This window comes from Triturus cristatus, chromosome 7, assembly GCF_964204655.1.
Source record: "Triturus cristatus chromosome 7, aTriCri1.1, whole genome shotgun sequence".
Taxonomy (NCBI): domain Eukaryota; kingdom Metazoa; phylum Chordata; class Amphibia; order Caudata; family Salamandridae; genus Triturus; species Triturus cristatus.
Window position 1 is genome coordinate 1658926217 of NC_140590.1, and position 19490 is coordinate 1658945706.

The 19490-nt window shown below is 47.6% G+C and overlaps 1 protein-coding gene across 1 annotated transcript in view; it reads left to right on the forward strand.

Moving 5' to 3' along the window:
- Window positions 1–327: 327 nt before the first annotated feature.
- Window positions 328–19490, forward strand: part of SLC17A9 (solute carrier family 17 member 9) — a 165082-nt gene continuing 145919 nt past the window's right edge. Inside the window, exon 1 of the mRNA XM_085619747.1 lies at window positions 328–455. The gene's annotated coding sequence lies outside the window, so the exon portion shown is untranslated. The remainder of the gene's footprint in view (window positions 456–19490) is intronic.

Here is a 19490-nt window from a genome sequence, read left to right on the forward strand (position 1 = left end):
GTGTAAGCCCATTGTTGTGCAAGCATGAGACTACTACTACGCCCGTTCATTCTTTGCTGCTTCTGTAGGGGTTTGGACCACAGTCCGGTCTGCCCCGCGGCCTGCTGCCGCCAACGTCACCCTCGGGCGCCAGTAGGCACTTTAAATCCAGCGAAGGGCTCCGGCAGCGCAGGACGCCCGTTCATTCTCTGCTGCTTCTGGAGGGGTTGGGACCATGAGATCCGGTCTGCCCCGCGTCCTGCTGCAGCCACGTCACCCTCATACGCCAGGAGGCGCTTTTAATCCGGCAAAGGGCTCCCGCAGCGCGGGACGCCCGTTCATTCTTTGCTGCTTCTGGAGGGGTTGGGACCACGAGATCTGGTCTGCCCCGCGCCCTGCTGCCGCCAACGTCACCCTAGCGCGCCAGGAGGCACTTTAAATCCGGCAAAGGGCTCTCGAGGCACGGGGTGCTCAGGGTAAGTAACTCATATCTCATTAGGTTGTGTAATTAAACTCCTGACAACATGTTGTGATGTTAGAACCACACTTTTAATTATCTAGTGTACAGCCCTACATATCATACAAGGCTGTTAAGTACCACACAGGTCTTTTATTTTCTTACAAGTTCAGAGAAATGTAGTATATTTTCCTTTGCGCATACACCACTTCAACCTCAAAATTGTGAAAACAAGAGCATGTGGTTGTGACAGGTTCCATCTCGCTATTGGTCAGGGATATCGTTTGAAAACCTAATTATTTCTGGGAGTTGTAGTCCTTGTTCACTTGATTTCCTCCAATTGAACTAACACATATGAAGAACTAAATTGTGAATGTAAAGGCCAGGACTCCAGCATTGGAGCCTGGTTACATGGAGTCATTTGGTGACCTTATCTGAAAAGCTGGCCTTGCTCAGGAGCCACAGTGAGTAGGTGAGGACTTTTTTTAATCAATGCTGGACTGTCTTCTCTCAATAAAGGGTTCACCGTTGGAAGAGCGGAGGTCTAGCATTTTTTAGGTCGCATATGAGTAGCTCACTCAGTCCAGGATTGTAGTTTGAATTCTAGAACTTGTAGTCCTGATTTTAAAATGGAACTAACTGAACTACATGCCCTAGAATGGATCTAGGACTCTAGAGTGGTCTTAGAGATCTGTAATCTAGGGACCAAGAAAAAAACAACCATTTGCAAAGCCAATAGGTCTGGTGTTTACTGGCAGTCTTTTGGTTCGGTCAATGATTGTCTTGTAATTTACCAATATAAAAAAATAAAAAATAAACAGTGGGTAAAGTAAAAATAGTTTTGGCCCTCACGAAGCACTGGCACCGAATGAGACTACTGCGTGGATGTGTTTCTTGGGACAGTTCAAACTGCACAAGCCCGGGCCAAGGGCAGGCCTATCTGAGCCCTTCCGCGGCCGCACGAGGCTAGGCCGGGCCCCGTCTCTTGGTTTGTTGATACAGCCTCGTCCCCTGGTGGGTTATTCGTTACCACAGGTAAGAGGATGGGGAAACGCAAACTAACTATGCCTCCTGCCAAAGACCGCCCACTAACTTCCACCATTACCAGCTTCCTCACCCCCCGCCAAGGGGGCTATCTATAGTGAGATCGAAAGTGTGGAGGAGAGATTGGGGGCTACAAAGCAGGCTCTACACACAAGCTCACTGGTAGAATCAGCAAGCCCATCACAGAGTCAACAACCTAGGGGCTCTAACTCATCCACGAGTGTTATACACCCAATGATCCTGAATCTCCTAATACTATTCAGCAAGGTTGCTCTCTTAATACCTCATGCCCCCCCCCCCCAAAGGCAAAGGCATGTAGCAAATCAAAGAGAGATATTGCCACCTGCTACACGAAAAAAAACATTGGCGCCCACCGTGAGGAAGAGCGTAAGGGCTCCGGATTTGGAAGCTGATGTAGGTTCCAAGGAAAATAGAGATTTACTGTTGCATGCACAGTTCGTCAGTTCTCTTGAAACCGTAGTGAAATCCCTTCTTGACCCTTTTCTAAGTATTCTTAATAGCAGGGTGGGTGATTTCAATACTCCTCTTTGTCCTTTATCCCTAATAGAGGCCTGTGGGTATGCTGCTGATAGTGATGAGCCGGAGGTTCACTTCCCACATAACTCCTATGGAAAGTTGCTGAACTCTGTTATGGCTAAATATGACCTAGCAGTATTACAGAGTGTAAATGATGTTCACGGTAACCCAGTTCCTACATTTACTGGTAGGGGCACTGGTACTCTAATTGATCATTTAGTTATTTCAACGAATATTAATGCTCTCTGTGGAACCCCGGTGACTTTGGACCTATCTGTTAGCGATCATAACTGTATTATTTTATGTCTGTCCTTATGGGGTCATAAGAAACAGGGGTCTGAAACTATTGTAAACAATGTTGTTTTAAGTAGGCCTAATGGCCATAGGATTAAGTGGACTGCCACTAACTCAGACACGTACTTGAACAGAATTGTTACTCTCTGTCTACCCGAGATAAGCATGTGTCTTGAAGCTAAGGTTGGTCACATAGGTATCCTACAATGTTTTAGTACAATTAATGACAATATCAACAAGGTTCTGACTACCTCTAATGCAAAGCGACATAAACAGAACAGTGGATGGTTTGACAAAGCTTGTACCAAGGCCCTACAGAAGCTAAAGAAAGCTCTTTTGTGTAGTCCCCGGAATAGGTCTTCTATTATTAATCTTAGGATAGCCTACAAGGAACAGCTAAAACGTAGGAAACGTGAACTCCAGGCCGAAGCATGGGACAAGTTGACGGCTGCGGTTGAGTTATCTAATAGTAAGCTCTTCTGGGATACTGTCAACAGCCCATTTCTAAGGAATGATGATGCTCCAATAATTACTTCTCAAGTTAGTAAGGAAAGTTGGGTCCTCCACTTTTCATCTATTTTTAACCATAGTGATATTTCTTGTTTGCCTAGCCAATCCACTGTCGTATGGCCTATTATCCCCCTTAATATTACTCCCTCTGAAGTAGTACTTGCTTTAAGATGTAGCAAAGGAGGGAAAGCTCCCGGGCCAGACGGAGTGCCAATTGATCTTTACGAAGCCGACACAACTATATGGGGCCCTGTCTTATCTAATGTTTTTAATGCGGCTGCAGAGGAAAAGATTCCGTTGACTTGGGGGGGATGGGTGGGGGGGGGGGGGGGGAGTCCATAATAATCCCCATATACAAAAAGGGCCTTAGGTCTGAAGCCAAAAATTACCGCCCTATATCTCTTTTAGACTCATCATTAAAAACTATGAGCCGGGTCTTATTGTTTAGACTAGAAGATTGGGCAGAGGATAATGGGATTTTGGCTCAATCACAATATGGGTTCAGGAAAGGTCGGGGAACCCTGGAACAATGTGTAAATTTAGATCTCATTATTGGGAAATATACGCGCGCAAAGCAGGGATCTCTTTTCCTCTGCTTTGCTGATCTTAGTAGCGCGTTTGACCTGGTAGATCACGGTTTACTATGGTCAACCCTTTTGGACCTATCATCTTCTTTTTGGCACGACTTTATGCTAAATTGTCTGCAAAAATACGCTATGGCCCAGAAGGAGAATGTACAAGCCAAATCACAGTGAGTCTTGGCATTAGGCAAGGCTGTGTGTTGGCACCCCTACTTTTTTCCCTTTTCATTAACGCCATAGAAGCCGATCTTAAAAAGGTTAAGTGTGATGCCCCGCAAATTGAGGAACAGGAGGTACCTGCGCTGCTTTATGCCGATGACAGGGTTCTCCTCTCAAGAACTCCCATTGGTCTACAAAAACTAATGAATAGATTCTCTGATTTTATAAAGGAAAGGAAATTAAAACTCAATAACTCCAAGACTTTTATTTTACCGTGCGGACGTAAAATAAGGAACTTGAGATCCTTCCATATTGAGAACCAGAAAATTCTTTTAGTAAATAAGTTTTGCTACCTTGGCATCATGTTTTCAAGTAATGGCATGTGGCACGATGAGATTTTAAATTTCAAGGCCAAAATGGCCAGATGCGCCTACGGCGTTTTTAAATTTGCAATCAAATTGGGGGATCGTCGCATATTTGATAAATTACACATTTATAAAAATAAGTGTGTTTCGGTAGCGCTCTATGGCGCAGGGGTTTGGGGCTACTGCCCCCATGGAGATCTCCAGACTGAGGAAAATGCTTTTTAAAAAAAATGATTATGTTTGCCCTCGTTCGCTCCCACCTCATTAATTCATAATGAGTTGGGGCTGAATTATTTGTCCGACCTGATAGAGCTGAAACCATTAATGTTATGGAGGTCGATTTGGTTGAAGAAAGAGACCGGGTTTAATAGAAGCATCACTATGGACTGCCTCTGTTTGGACAAATGTCTACAAATCCCATGGTTAAAGTTTGTGGTTACTACTTTTAAGGACTTTTTAAAGGTGAATATCTTAGAAAATCCAAACTATGCGTCTGATTTTTCTAAGTCAGATTTCAAACAAATTTTTTTAAGGGAAAAAGTTAAACGCCGCCATTTTAAGAATATGCAGCTTGCAACCGTGGCTTTTTATTATTCACAGGAGCATACTGTAGGGTTTCAACCATACCTATCTCAGGTTACTAGATCCTCGCATCGGTTCGTATTGACCCGACTGAGATTAGGTATTGTTCACCATTTGGTGGCTTTTCCATCGATAAAAAAAATACCCCACTGCTCCTTGTCCATGTGATGGAGCCACTAAACAGAGTGTTACACATTTTCTCCTTACATGTAATCTATGTATGCATTTGCGCATGGTCTATCTGAAACCACTTTTAAAAAAATATGGGTCTCGTACTTTGAAATCCGCTTTGACCCTGTTGTTTACTTTAAATGAGATAGATATATGTTTTTTTACTGCCACGTTTATCTTAAAATCTATTGCTGCTAGAAAAAGTATGGTTTTTTATCTTTTATGATCAGACGATAGATTATTTTTCGTAAATTTTGTATTGTGACTCCCTCAAATTGTATTTGGTTTAATTCGCTCAGTAAGTTGTATATTTGTTATCTTGTGCTTTTATGATTTCTTTTTTTAATAATCGAATAAAGCTTACTTTGGATTTAATAGCATTAACATGTCATTGAAAATTCTCGTCGGCTCTAGTCTCTCCAGCTTAACCACTGGGTCCAACAATGCAACAGACTTTGATTCTCTATCTTTGCGTCGTACTGCTTTGCCCCCCCACCCCAGAGGTTAGATCCCCCTGATTTGGACCCGGCTCCTGGTCGCTGCCCCGCTATTAACACTAATACCTTACCTCGCCCTTCTCAATCTCAAACACAATGCAGCATCTGTTGTGGCTGGAGGCCACTCAACAATCATAAATGGGGTAAACGATGCCGGAGCCTCTAAACCAGTTGTCAATCGCCATGTTATATCAAGGAAAAGTCACAATAGAATTCTCCACCTTCCACCGGAAGCAACTCCGCTGGTAATAGTCCTCAAGAATGTACCACCTTTGTCACCCAAGAAGGAGGAAGACTTGCAGCAGTTAAGGAATAAAACTGTACACTGGCTAGTAAAAGCCACGGACTGGCCGAATAGTGAAGACTTATTCCAGAACATAAATAATGTTGAACGAGTTTCATGGGTGGGCACACAACCTAAAACGTATTTAGGTGATTGTGTTGTTGTCAATTTTAAAAATAGGTTCTTGGTTCACTCCCTTATGGACAGGCTCTCATGGAATAGTAACGTATGTGGCCCTATTATGGCAGTACCCCTTGGATATTTTTATAAACCAAGTTCAGTCATAGAGTAGGGGTTAAATCATATAATTTGTAATATTTTGCATAATTTTGCTATTACAACTTTTAATCGTTTTTCACCTCTTGACCATGTGGATTGACTGCACTATAGGGCGCAGGGAACTGTATGGACTATTAACTGTGACCCAGACAAGATAAATGCCGAGGGCACATGTAGGCAGACCTATCCTCGCCGATTCAGTAAGGATAGCATTGGTGGAATCCGATAAGGTATCACCAGTTGAGCAGGCCCAATATTCGTTGTCCCCATACATAGCCCAGAAATCCCAGGGCGACTGTGAGATAATTGGTCATACAAGTAACGAGGGAGCACCTCTCAGTCATAATAGTACAATTGTTCATGGTGGCCTATTTTGGGATATTGCTGGCTTGTCAAACAAGCTGAAGTCTGAACCATGGCTTGAATTCATAAAAGATTATAGCATCATATGCCTCCAAGAAACCTGGATGATGAGACAGTTTATATTAACGGTTATGCCTCCATACATACTTCGGCTAATGCAGGTCTGGGTGGTCATCTCAAGGGTGGCCCAATAAATTTGTTAGCAACACTATTTTACAGAGTAGGTAAGACCCAGCTCCATTCACCACATTTCCAAATTATTAATATTCTTTCTAAACAGAACGTGACACTGGCCGTTGTTCAATATTTATCATAATAACTTTGTTCTCAACAATACTGCCATTGCTGAAGACTTCTGGAATTCACTAAGCAGACACATACAGGAGCTAAATACAGATTTTATTGTTCTCTGGGGGGGTGATTTTACTTGCAAATTATGTCCCTTAACAAAGCAGTCTGCATGTTGTTTACTAGATGGGTCTAAGGATGGCGGTTGCCACTTTTATCATAACCCATACAGGAATATTTTTAATTCGTTGCTTTCAAAATGTTCTCTTTTTCTCACAGTAGATCTCATTCAACCATAAGGCCCAGACCTTGTTTCCTTTACGGGAAGAGGTCAAGGCACTCCTATTGATTTCATTGCCCTTTCTGAATATTTTAAACCCAAATCTGTGGCTTTTTCCATTCTCAGGCTTTATTTCAGTGACCACTTTCCATTGGCCATTTATTTAGAGATCCAAACTGGCTATTCTTCTGAGAGAATTAAACTACGTCCCATAATTTATCATAAAAATAAGGGACTATTGCCCAAGTGGTCTATTGTTGATCCAGATTCCTTTCTTCAATGGATTCTGACCATTAATATGAGACAAATTTTAGAGTGTCCGGTAGACAATGCAAATCCCCCATCCATGTTAAAGGCCTTTGCCATAATAACTGAGACCATTAATGCTGCTTTACGAAGTGACAACAGATCAAGACCCCGGAAGCAATGTAAATGGTTTAACAGTGACTGCTCACAATCTCATAATAATCTTGGGAAAAAATACAGGACAACTTAGTGGTAAGACGTCTTCGAAACAAATATAAATGGGCTTTGGAGAGACGTAAACTGGACATAAGAAAAGAGGCCTGGGACCAACTGCATGTAGCATGTCAAAATAAAGATCCCAGACTCTTTCACAGATTCCCGACAGGGGTGGTCTCCGTTACTTGAACGAGGAAGATGCGGAATCGGGCATCCTAAGGACTGCTTCCTCTGTCCGTATCATTGGACGATTTTCTGTATGAATCATACTGGAATTCTGTGACATTATTGACGCCATTTAACAGACCTTTTACCTCTAATCGACACACTTACCTTGAGAATTATCAATGAATGATGTTCTGGGAATCATTACCACTTCAAATTTATATTGGTGTGTCACAGTTCATGCCCTGAAGAAATCCCAAGTTGGACGAAACGCGTCGGCTGCTTTGGCTGTTTTTTATTGCATATATAACAAATGAATAATAAAGAAGAATTTTTGTAAAGAAAAGACATCGAGGATATGGACTAATTTCAAAATATACTTTGTTTTTTTGAGGTGGTGCACCTTTTGCTGTTTGTTTATGTATGCTCCAGTGGCTGGAACAGTATTGTGCTGACGGGTGCTAATCAAGAGTGCACACTTAGGGTGAATTTGAAATATCACCAACTAATATGATGGGGTAATAAGAAATCCGGTGCTGTCTTAAGAGGGATACCGTCAGCCTTGTTCCTTAGTCTTTTGGAAAACTGTCAACTCTGATTTCTTCCAAAGCTCCCACAATAGTAGTATTGATGAGACAATTATGCCTAATGTGTGGGTACCGCACATCTCCTATCTATATAGTGTCAATGGTTTGTACTGTCCCACCTTAAATTATGGGACCTTAGAGCGGGTCCAACCAATGCTCGATGAGATTGAAAGGGCATTAAATCAAACAGTGGAGAATAAGGCACCTAGCCCTGATGGCGTCCGGCCGATTTGTTTTTGGCCAATCCTGCCTTATGGCTCCCTCTGTTGACTAACATTTTATGTTGCATAGCATCCCAGGCCCCCCCCAAATCATTGGGTTCCGTGATAATTGTCCCCATTTAAAAAAAAAGTTGGATAGGTTGGATCCAAAATGTTATCGGCCCATCTCATTAATTGACTGTACTTGTAAATTGATGGGTAGGGTCACATTCGAACGGTTGGTTGCCTGGGTAACTGAAAGCGGGAAGTTTTCGGATGTACAGTATGGCTTCAGGAGGGGCCTGGGAACAATCGAACAATGTCTTAATCTCCACCTGGTCATAAGCAAGTACACAATAGCCAAGTCCGGATCTCTTTATCTCGGGTTCATGGATCTTACGTCAGATTTTGACTGGGTGCAGAGAGGGAGATTATGGGAAACATTTTTGGATCTGGGCATTGAACCATCCTTAGTCCATCTTTTAGCCAAAATGCATCAAGATGTGACTGGGAGGGTTAGGTACGGAGTGAGTGGGGAACTCTCTGCTCCCATCAAAATGAATAGTGGAGTTCATCAAGGGTGTGTCTTTGCCCCCTTTTTATTTTGTCTGTATATTAATGATTTAGAAAGTTACATTAATCATGGGAATGTAGATGCCCCTAAGATAGGCACCAGAAATCTCACAGCATTACTTTATGCCAATGAATGTGTCCCAATGTCTAGAACCAGTGTGGCCCTACAGACGTTAGTGATCAGGTTTAATGATTTTATGAACGAATTGGGTTTCAGGATCAACATAGCAAAATTTTACACCATGGTGGTGGGTAAATCCCCCACCATTTTAAAATCATGTTTTATCAACAATGAAAAGCTGTCCTATGTCCCAACTTTTTCGTACCTGGTAATCCCGTTCGATCCGAAAAGTACCTGGCACCATCTAGTCAAAACAAGGGTCAGTAGTTTTAATAAAAATTTTGGTTCACGAAGAAGTTAGGCTCAAGACATATTAATACAATAATCAATATTTATAAGGCTCGCTCGTGTTCTGTTATTTTGTATGGGGCGTCTCCAGAAAGCTGAAAACAACTTTATGAGACGTTTGTTGACAATTCCCAATAGTCTTCCCGCCACTGTTTGTCGTAGTGAACTTGGTTAGACCCCTTTGTCTTTTCGCGTCCAAACTGCATCAATTTTACTGTGGCACTCAATTTGGGTGAAGGACGAGCCAGCCCTTAATTGCGCAATTATTTTAGACTGTTTTAAACTTAATTACATGTTGAAGATACCCTGGCTTAGCTACATAAAAAAACTGTTGGATTCATTGGGGCTGGCAGATTGTATTTATAATCCAGCTAATATTGCTAAAACCTCAAAAACTAAATTGAAAAAGGATTTCTTTACCTGTCTAAAGTCATCTAGTGAGCACCTAGAGATGGTAAAAAAAAAAACGATTTGGAACACTTGCTTCTAGTACGTTCTCCAGGTGTTGAGCCTTATCTCTCTTTTTACTTCAGTCATACCAAATTGTTTTATCTTATCAGACTCAGGTTTGGCTTCTCGCACTTTTTGGTTTCTTATCCCCGGAAAGCTTATTGTGATGTTAAACTGGATCTGTGCCCTTGTGACTCCAAGTCTACACAGAGCACGCTTCACTTTTTGTTCTTCTGTCGACTTTATATCAAGCCAAGGCACGATATTATTATTCTTCATTTAAATATTAGGAAGTGTCGGCCAGCTTTATAGCATCTCCAGCTTTTAAATGATGAATTCACTTATTTAATGATCTTCAGATACATCTCTGCAGCTGTCTGTTTGCGTAATATTGTTGGGACATGATCTTCTTTGTCCTGTTTTAATAAATTCTTTTGGGATTTTATGGTCAAAGGGATGGGGGTTCTTCATGAAGTTTATTATACACTGTTTCTAGTTTATGCTGCTTTTTTGTAGAAATATCGATTTATTGAATTACTCCTACTACATCCCAACTATGAATAACTAATGTTTTGAAGCATATCCATTGTCTGTATCATATTTTTAAATCATATTTTAAATGTTTTTATGATGCATTCTTTTATGGCTGCAAGTCAGCCGAATAAAGATATTTGACTGACTGACCGACTGATACTACAGAGCCCAGGAGGTATGGGGCCAAAGTTGCCCAAGTTAGTGGCTTTTACTAACCATAAAACCAGGGAATTGGGGTGGGGGGGTCCATTTTCCTTGTATGTGTTAGGGCCTGAGGCGTCCTTACCAGGTTACTGTGAAAAAAGAGGTTTGCAGGCCTGCAATGGAGGGACCCAGGAGAAGCAACAGGCACATCGTAGTCTTCCAACTTTGGGCAATCAGGCAGGCCTGACAGGGGATAGGTAAGGAGAGGGGGGGGGGGGGGGGAGTATTTAAGGAGTCAGGAGGGGCGGGTCCAGCCTCTTCCTGACTCTTACGCACCATCAGCTAGTGGGGGGAAGAAGAATTAGGAGTGCAAGATGAGCATAGGCAAGGCCCAGCAGGATGCAGTGAGGGACGCCCTGTGCACTAGTGCTGCGGCTGGGCGAGCGGATCTACTCAGGTCTGGTGTCTTCGACCTGGCGTGGGTAGGAATGGACCACCGACATAGTGCCAATATCGGCAACAGTTATCACAAAACACATGAGTACATAAATAAAACACACGACACTGAATGTAAGTGGAGAAATATTGCTGCAGGTTTATTAGCATAAGCAATATGCAAACATGGTGGGTTATATTACGGGCGATCCCAGGGCAGGCCAGCCCCTAGGCCGCCTGCCCGTCTGATAAGCCTAGAGTCACCATGGCAACGCCAATTGGTGTCTACCAAATGTTGGGAGGGTCCCCCCCCCCCTCCCATCCCATCCGTGGACCACCAGTCCACTTGCTTCACACGCCCCCCCGTGATGGGTGGGCGGAGCATACATGGCAGCCCCCGGTTGCTCAGACCCACAACCGCCTGTCGGATAGCGGGGCGCCGTCGGTCTTCCAGTGGACACGCTAAACATCCCTGGGTATCCTGGCTTAGCACCACGCGGTGCTGCTGCATGCTATACCCCTTGGTATGTGCAGACCCTGGATCGCCCTGTAACTCCTCCTGCAACACAAAGTGAAAATTGTTAGAAAACCTGGCCCCCCCTTTGTCCCTCCGGACGCCGGGTAAGCGGATGGGCGGGCAAGGCGAACGAGCGGACAAGAGGGCGAGGAGGGGGCGGAGACAGAATATGTACCCCCCTGGCTCCTCCCCGCCGGAAGCAGCTATCTGCTGGGGTCTCCCTTGGTCTATCCCAGGGACACGACCTCCCACCCCTGTGCCTTCCTGTGGCACTAAGGCGGCCGCCCTCAAAGGGGCGGGCCGCTGCGCAACCCCCCCCCCCCGGGCAGCCTTACAAAGTCCACGTCGGACGGCGAGGCAGCCGCGATAGCAGCTTGTTCTCCCCGCGGGGAAGGACGCGGTAAAAAAAGGGGGGGGGGGGGTCGGGGCACGGAATAGGCACGCCACCTGCAGCGGAGAAAGTTAAAGCCAAATTGGACTGCGCGGCAGGCACAGGGCCAGTACATGGCCCAGAGTGCAGGGGGCGAGGCATAGCGGGGGCAGCCACACATTTGCACACACGAAGCAGCATGGCAGCTTCACAGTTTCAGGGCCTACAGAGGGTGATTTGCCCCTAGATTTAATGTCAAGGCAGGCCCCTGGGGGGCTGGGGCTGCCAACAAGAGGAAGAAGCATGTCGAGACCCAGCCTAGGCAGGTATGTGAGGGCAGAGTGGGAGGCCTAGAGCATGTGCAGGCCCCTGGTGAGTTAGATGTCACAGAGCAGAGGCCAACGGGTTTTCCAGTGGACACGCTAAACATCCCTGGGTATCCTGGCTTAGCACCACGCGGTGCTGCTGCATGCTATACCCCTTGGTATGTGCAGACCCTGGATCGCCCTGTAACTCCTCCTGCAACACAAAGTGAAAATTGTTAGAAAACCTGGCCCCCCCTTTGTCCCTCCGGACGCCAGGTAAGCGGATGGGCGGGCAAGGCGAACGAGCGGACAAGAGGGCGAGGAGGGGGCGGAGACAGAATATGTACCCCCCTGGCTCCTCCCCGCCGGAAGCAGCTATCTGCTGGGGTCTCCCTTGGTCTATCCCAGGGACACGACCTCCCACCCCTGTGCCTTCCTGTGGCACTAAGGCGGCCGCCCTCAAAGGGGCGGGCCGCTGCGCAACCCCCCCCCGGGCAGCCTTACATAGTGCCAATATCGGCAACAGTTATCACAAAACACATAAGTACATAAATAAAACACACGACACTGAATGTAAGTGGAGAAATATTGCTGCAGGTTTATTAGCATAAGCAATATGCAAACATGGTGGGTTATCTTACGGGCGATCCCAGGGCAGGCCAGCCCCTAGGCCGCCTGCCCGTCTGATAAGCCTAGAGTCACCATGGCAACGCCAATTGGTGTCTACCAAATGTTGGGAGGGTCCCCCCCTCCCATCCGTGGACCACCAGTCCACTTGCTTCACACGCCCCCCCGTGATGGGTGGGCGGAGCATACATGGCAGCCCCCGGTTGCTCAGACCCACAACCGCCTGTCGGATAGCGGGGCGCCGTCGGTCTTCCAGTGGACACGCTAAACATCCCTGGGTATCCTGGCTTAGCACCACACGGTGCTGCTGCATGCTATACCCCTTGGTATGTGCAGACCCTGGATCGCCCTGTAACTCCTCCACAGCCTTGGGAGTGGCCACCGTCACTACCAGGGCCCCCCACCAAGGTAGACCTATGTACTTACAACCTGCTGCAGCCAAAGCTTCCCCTAGGTCCAGTCGGAAAACATCCATACCTAAACTAGAAAGGTGCACTTCATCTCCCTCCAGGCACCCTGTGGACTTGGCGTGTATAAGACCATGCCTGATGAAGCCAAGACCTCTTTGCTCTGCGCCACTGCGCATGGCTCCCGGTAGGCCTTTATACCTACAGCATACCGGTACCGGGCTTCTCCCAGGTCCAGCCAAACAAGTCTACGCCCAACCGGGCCGGCGGCCAGCGTGTACCAACAGGACGAATTCCCCCGTCCTTTTAAACTCTCCCATGGATTTGACTGAAATGACCTACACCAAAATAAGCGATGGTCCAAGGTTGCCTTTGCATGGCTACAGAACAATCCCTTTGACAAGACACTCCTGCCTGGCAGTGCCCATGCGGGAGGTGGTAAGAGATGACAAGCCCGCCTTGCTTCCTCTTTCACTCCGTTGGAGTACGCCCATCGCATTCCATCAGTCACCATCAACTGTAAGCCTTGCCCTCCCAAAATTTGCTAGTATACCAGGGAGGAACAGGTCAGGGTGACCACAGAGGAGAAAAACTTGTAAAATGCTTCTCTAATTGAATACTGGGAAAGCCAAATGTTCTCCTGCGGAATAGAGCCCAAAAGTGTTGCCCCGGTGTTTCCCTCGATCATATGGACCATACGCCCCTGTTGGAAGGCCACTTCCACAACCTGCATAGCTGCCAGCCAGTGCTGGAGGACGGGAGAAGTTACCCGGAAACGATACTCGCATCAAGGTGCATGTTTCGTCGAACTCAAGGGCGGGCTACTAAGTGAGCAACCATGCTCCGCCCTAGTATCCAGAGGTCAAACCCAAGGCCCTCCAAGTTCTGCTGCTTCACCTGCCTGTTAACAGGAATCCCAGGGCAGACCACCGGCCTATAACCCATGCTTGGCCATGCCTGAGCTAAAATACCTCTGAACAGCATGACAACAGGCTAACTACCAGCATTGCGTTCTGAATGTTTCTGACACTGCCAAGAAACGTGCGCATAACTAAAGCAACTGGCACCATGCCATCGAATTAACAATTCAGCCTTCTATGAAACAAGACGTGCCCTTGTGGCGATCAGAGTAGTGCTCCCTCCAAGCCAGCTGCCCTACCCAGGCAACCCGCACCCTCAAGGCACTGGCACACCCCCGCCGCCCTAGAGTGCCTGGTCGTGTGTGGCCGCAACCTACGTTTCATCACTGCGTCCTACCGGGGTATGATGAATCTAACTCTACTGCTGCGTGCCCGATGCACCATCGCAAGTATGCCTTTCCTTTGCCTGCTCAGAGTCTGGCTGCAAGGTTGGATGACATTGACACCCCACCCAGGGTGAAAATGGCAGCTTACAGTATCCGGTGCTATAGACGGTCCCCGTACCCTGATGGAACAAAATGCAATTCCCATGCTCCTGTTGAGCACGAACCCCGAAGCAATTGCTCACCATGGTTCAATACCTTCCTGCTGCTAATCATTTCCTAGCTGAATGTTGACAAATCCATGTTCTGTGAAGGCCCTACTTCGCTGCCTGCACCATTCTGCCAGTGCCTAAAAGACCTTTGTCATGCTGCCTGGCCTAATCAATCTTGCCCTGTTCTAGAAGCGCCCGCTTCAGCCGTAGAGCAACCAACTCGCCCGTGGCCCCAAACTGGCCCTGATGCGAGACACCGGGCCAAGGCACAACAGAGAGTGTACTAACTAATAGCAGGTCTAACAGCAACGACAGGCATCCTCAGCTTACAATAGGCGTGATGGAGTAACGGTATCCAGTGGGAATCAAGATGACAGCTTCCCATCTGACCGACCGTGGTGGGAACCACTCCTGTAATTCTAGTACAATGCTCCCTGTTCACCTGTCAGTGCCTGATGTACGTGACCTAGGAACATGATCCCCTAACATGGCGGCATGCCATTGAGACCAACATCCAGTCCCCGCTAAGTACCACTATCTGCCTACGCTACAATCTTGCCTGGCGTTCCTTCATGCCCAGATATACCACGCGATGATTGCTCTCCTCCGTCACTGACCCGACCACACCTAGAAGAACAAACACAGCGAGAGGAAGCAGCCTGTGACCTGCCCCACAACTCTACGAAATCCTCCTACCGAATGATGTGGGAGCCGTATATGGACCCCTAAGCTCCAAGGATTGGAGGGGGAGGACGGGCAGTCCTGACTGGACATGTGAGTAAAGGAGGACATGCGTCCTGGAGTACCTATTGTTAGGGTGAAATGAGAGTACCACTAGTACCTGACGCGTTTAGTACTAATACAGTAGTAACAACTCAAGTTGCCCCCCGACTTCGAACAGCAGGGAGATTAAGGAAGGCTAAGCCCAGACAGACACAGAAAGACCCACCACGTTGCTGCTGTGCCCAAAAACACCATCCTGCATCAAACCGACCCGCTGGAACGACAACAAGAGCCTAACGCTCTACACCCGCGGATGACCCAGGAAGTAACCAATCGGTTAACAATCGAGTAACTAACAACGGACATTCTTTCAGCATCTGAAGGGCTAGCCATTTCAGAAGTAAACTGGGACCCCAATGCCAGGCCTCAGTGCAGGCCTCGGCCCCCGTGGTGTCTGTGATCTTTGCCCACTTCTTGTAAGCCAGGGCCTGTGATGCATACTTTCTCCATGATCGCTGAAGCACACACAAACCACCCTAGCTGTTCCTTGCCGTACATCCTACTCCTAAAATAATGCCAATGTGCGGCCAAATGCGGCCTCTCACTGCCTCACGCTACGTACTACCAAAGGACACTACCCAGAGGAGCACTCGAAGGCCAATCATAAATAATGTTGCCAGTGCTCCACAACCTGCAGTTAATAACAGCCAGATAGAGCAGCGCTACCTCTCGGTGACCTACAACCTATGGCACCAGTCCTATGCTCGACCCACGGGAAAGGAGACAGAAATAGTGCTGTTCATGTGCTGAAGGATCATGGCGAGGGAGGGCGACTCCGCGAGCTGGAGCTCGACACGCCATGTATTAAACCATAATAGCTCTAGCGGACTTGCCACGTCCGAGCGCCGCGCTTACATGGCAAACTTACATTACTCACTAATGCTCGGAGTGTTAGTGGACTCCTCTGAGTCTCTCTCTCTCTCTCTTCAATGGGGCCCGGCCCAAACTGGATGTGCGGCCACAGCAATACAGCTACCCAGAGTTGCCGGGCGGGCCGTCAGAAGACCAATTAACTACCAAGAAACAGGAGGAGCCTGAAAGCACTGCACCTGAACCAGTGCTGTGCCTGAAAATTACACCGATATTAGAACCGATGCTACCTCCCTGCTTACGAAAACATAACAGAGGGGCCTAAGAACCAAATCACCAGTCCTTCGCTACACGCCTGGTATTCCCCTCGCAGCACTTTCCAAGCAGTATCCATTCTGTAATTACAGTGGCACGCCGACCCCCCACTGCCATCACCCAGAGGGGTATGGGAACAACACTTGCCACTGCACGATTGTGTTACCCCAAGTGCGTAGAGCCTCGTTTAAACATGAGCAGCTGCAAAAGTATTCCTAGCTGAAACTAAGTGACAACAGGGGACTCGGACCAATGTATTCGGAAACTGAAGATGTAAGGTCTATCGAACATACCTCCTCACCTTTGCACGAGAGGAGAGCGGCGCAACCTCGCTGCCCGCCCCACATCTCCGCACGTTCAATCCCCAGTCCTGGTCGCCCGGTGCTAGCATGTGCTTACATAATTGTCTGTTTGCTCCAGGCCCTCTGCTACGCCCTGGAGGATGTGGCAGTGAGGGACAATAATGCAGCTGGGTCGAGTAAAACCGCACCAAGAAAAGGCAAACAATGTGGCACAATACGGCCATCTAGTAATGGTATACTTCATTCTTTCCACATATTATTAAAAAACTTGGTATACTTTCTGGGCATAGGTGCACTTCATTAGTACCAGCATAATACCTAAATACCGCAATAAGCTATAGAAAGGTGACCAGTGCAGCTTTGCAGGGCTTTCCACTGCTTGGCAACACGCTATAAAATTCGAGCCACGGCCGCCACCAGCATGCCTCCCTCAGGGCCCCACCCTGCACCACAGAGGAACACAACGTTGCGTGTGGGGTGGGGAATGGTGGGCAGCTAACCGGATGCGTGCACGGCCTCCCCGACCAGGTGGGGACAGGGCAGACTGATCCCCACCCAGTGCCTCTACCCCCCTGCTGGACCCCAGTGGAGCCGTCCTCGAGGCCCAGCAGTCCCGCTCAGGCCCGCCGCCGCCACGGTGGGACATCTCACACAACCACGCAGAGACAATCAAACGTACGCGTGCGGATCGGTATACAGGAAATGTTACCCAAGCCAACGAACTCAAAGTGTAGGAACCCCCCGACATCCCTACTGGTAGGCAGCATAGCCACGCAGAGACAATCCAACGTACGCGTGCGAATCAGCGTACAGGAAATATTACTAAGCAACGAACTCAAAGTGTATGAACCCCACGACATCCCTACTGGTAGGCAGCATGTCCCAAGATTGCTTGGTGTGGAGAAACACAAACTCAGAGGCGATTTCTAGCTATATCAACCCTTTTTGCAATATCAATCAATGTTCTAACAATGTGTGCCTTGCGGTGTGTATGCAGTTCTAGGATGAACGTCTGAGCTCACTGTCGAATACCAGGACTTCATTGTTACAATTTGCAAGCAACAGAGGGATGCCTCTCCTGAAAACAGCAACCTGCTGATCCACTTACGTCACACGCACTCTGTAATCTACTTGGCACACGTTCTTTGCAGCAGGCACATAAACCCTCTGCCCCAACTTCGCAAGGTAAAAGCGGTTGTAGGGAACACAAACCAGACATGCATATGGTGCTGTGGCAAAAAACTGCTTGTAAACATGCCTGTGCCAAACATGCCTGTGATTTGAGCTAATCTGAGGATTGATTTTACAATGGAGCATTTGACGGTTAAATTGGGGCCTGTGTGTGATCAACGCTGGTGTTGGTGGCATAATAAAAGAAGCGTTCCAGCGACAAACAGCTGAGTAGACCCTGCCAAAGGGAGGCAGTGGCTGTAACAAATATACTGTATCCTGACATACATTAGAGTCGCGTGTGCCTCCTGGTTTGTTTACAAAGGCCCTACTGTAACCACATAAAACCAGATGTTTACTCGGAGGGTGCAGGAGTAGTAATATCCCCCGACAAAGGAATGACTAACAAACAGGACGCTCGCCGTCATAGGAACAATCAATCACCCGAGTTGTCTCGACGTTCATGTCATGCCAAACTCACCGACAGTGACACTGACAGCAACTGGCGAATTTCCCCCCAAACAGTGTGCCACCCAAGAAAAAACTCCAGCACCGCCCAGCAGCACTACACTCCTAGATATAGTTGGGCAATGACTCCATTGTCTTTGGCTTAGTAAGGCGGTGCAAATAAAAATTGAAGCACGCATAATGTGGCACCCTTGTCACGTACTAGCCCTTAAACTCTAGCTTAGGCTCTGCCAACCCGTGAGCTGTGCAAACACACAGATCGATCCCCGTACCGGCTGGCCGTAATAACCGTATCACTAAGCAGGGATGACAACGGAGCGTTTTGTATAATCGTGGGTATTCCCTAATGCCCTATCCATTCTTCAATCTCCCGCTGTACTTGTTCTCTTACCGAGCGAGGTCTGCAGTATCACCCTGACCTATAAATAGGAGATAGAAAGGAAGCATGTAACACAATGTGTACGTGCTGGCTCAGACCCAACCTACACCAGACGTAACACAGGGGCCTTGCACCAGGTCTGCTGCTACTGAGGTAGGTGTCTTGAAGACGTCGCCATGCCTCCCGCTACGGTCTGGCCAGCTCCCCACTCCGGAAACGCCGGCTGACTTCACCGGATCGTGCTACCCCATCTCGGCGTGTACTACATTAACCAAACATTCCTGCTTTATCATAAGCACTCAGTTGCTAGGCCGACGGTGGAGCCAACATTAACCCCAACCGTGCCCCATGCCTGCCGTACCCGCCTATGGGAGCGGCCTCCTAATGCCGGAAGTTCTAATTGCATACTCCCCCCTCATACTAAAGCGGATTCATTCCAGCCTGGCCCCATGACCGTATAACTGCCTGAAAACAAAACTAACTGCCATTGCCGCGGACCACCATCTAGGGGGGCGTCCTCAGTATGCCTACAATCTAAATCGCTGCACACGCCTGCTGGAGCGGCCTCAATTAGCTGGGCACGAAACCGTTGAAATAAATCCTCCCAGGGTACTTCCGCGCGGATAGCACACACACACCTCATTGATCGCAACATGCCAGCAATCCGTGCCGCCAATACCGCTACCCCCGCCTACAGGGCTGGTGCTACCCCGTGACGTTAAGCGTGCCTGACCCAATGGGGGACTGAATACCATACCCCAGCGGCGAGACTTCCGTGCCGTGCGCTAAACCATTGGAGTAATTCGTTATATGAACGAAGTTGCAAGAGAAATCAGTTTCAACGAATGAAGTAATGCCTCTATTACAAAAGATTTGCTGTACACTACCTCCTGCGGCACACAAGCGCCGATCGCACCCACACATCATGGTCACTAAATGCAAGCATCAAAAGTT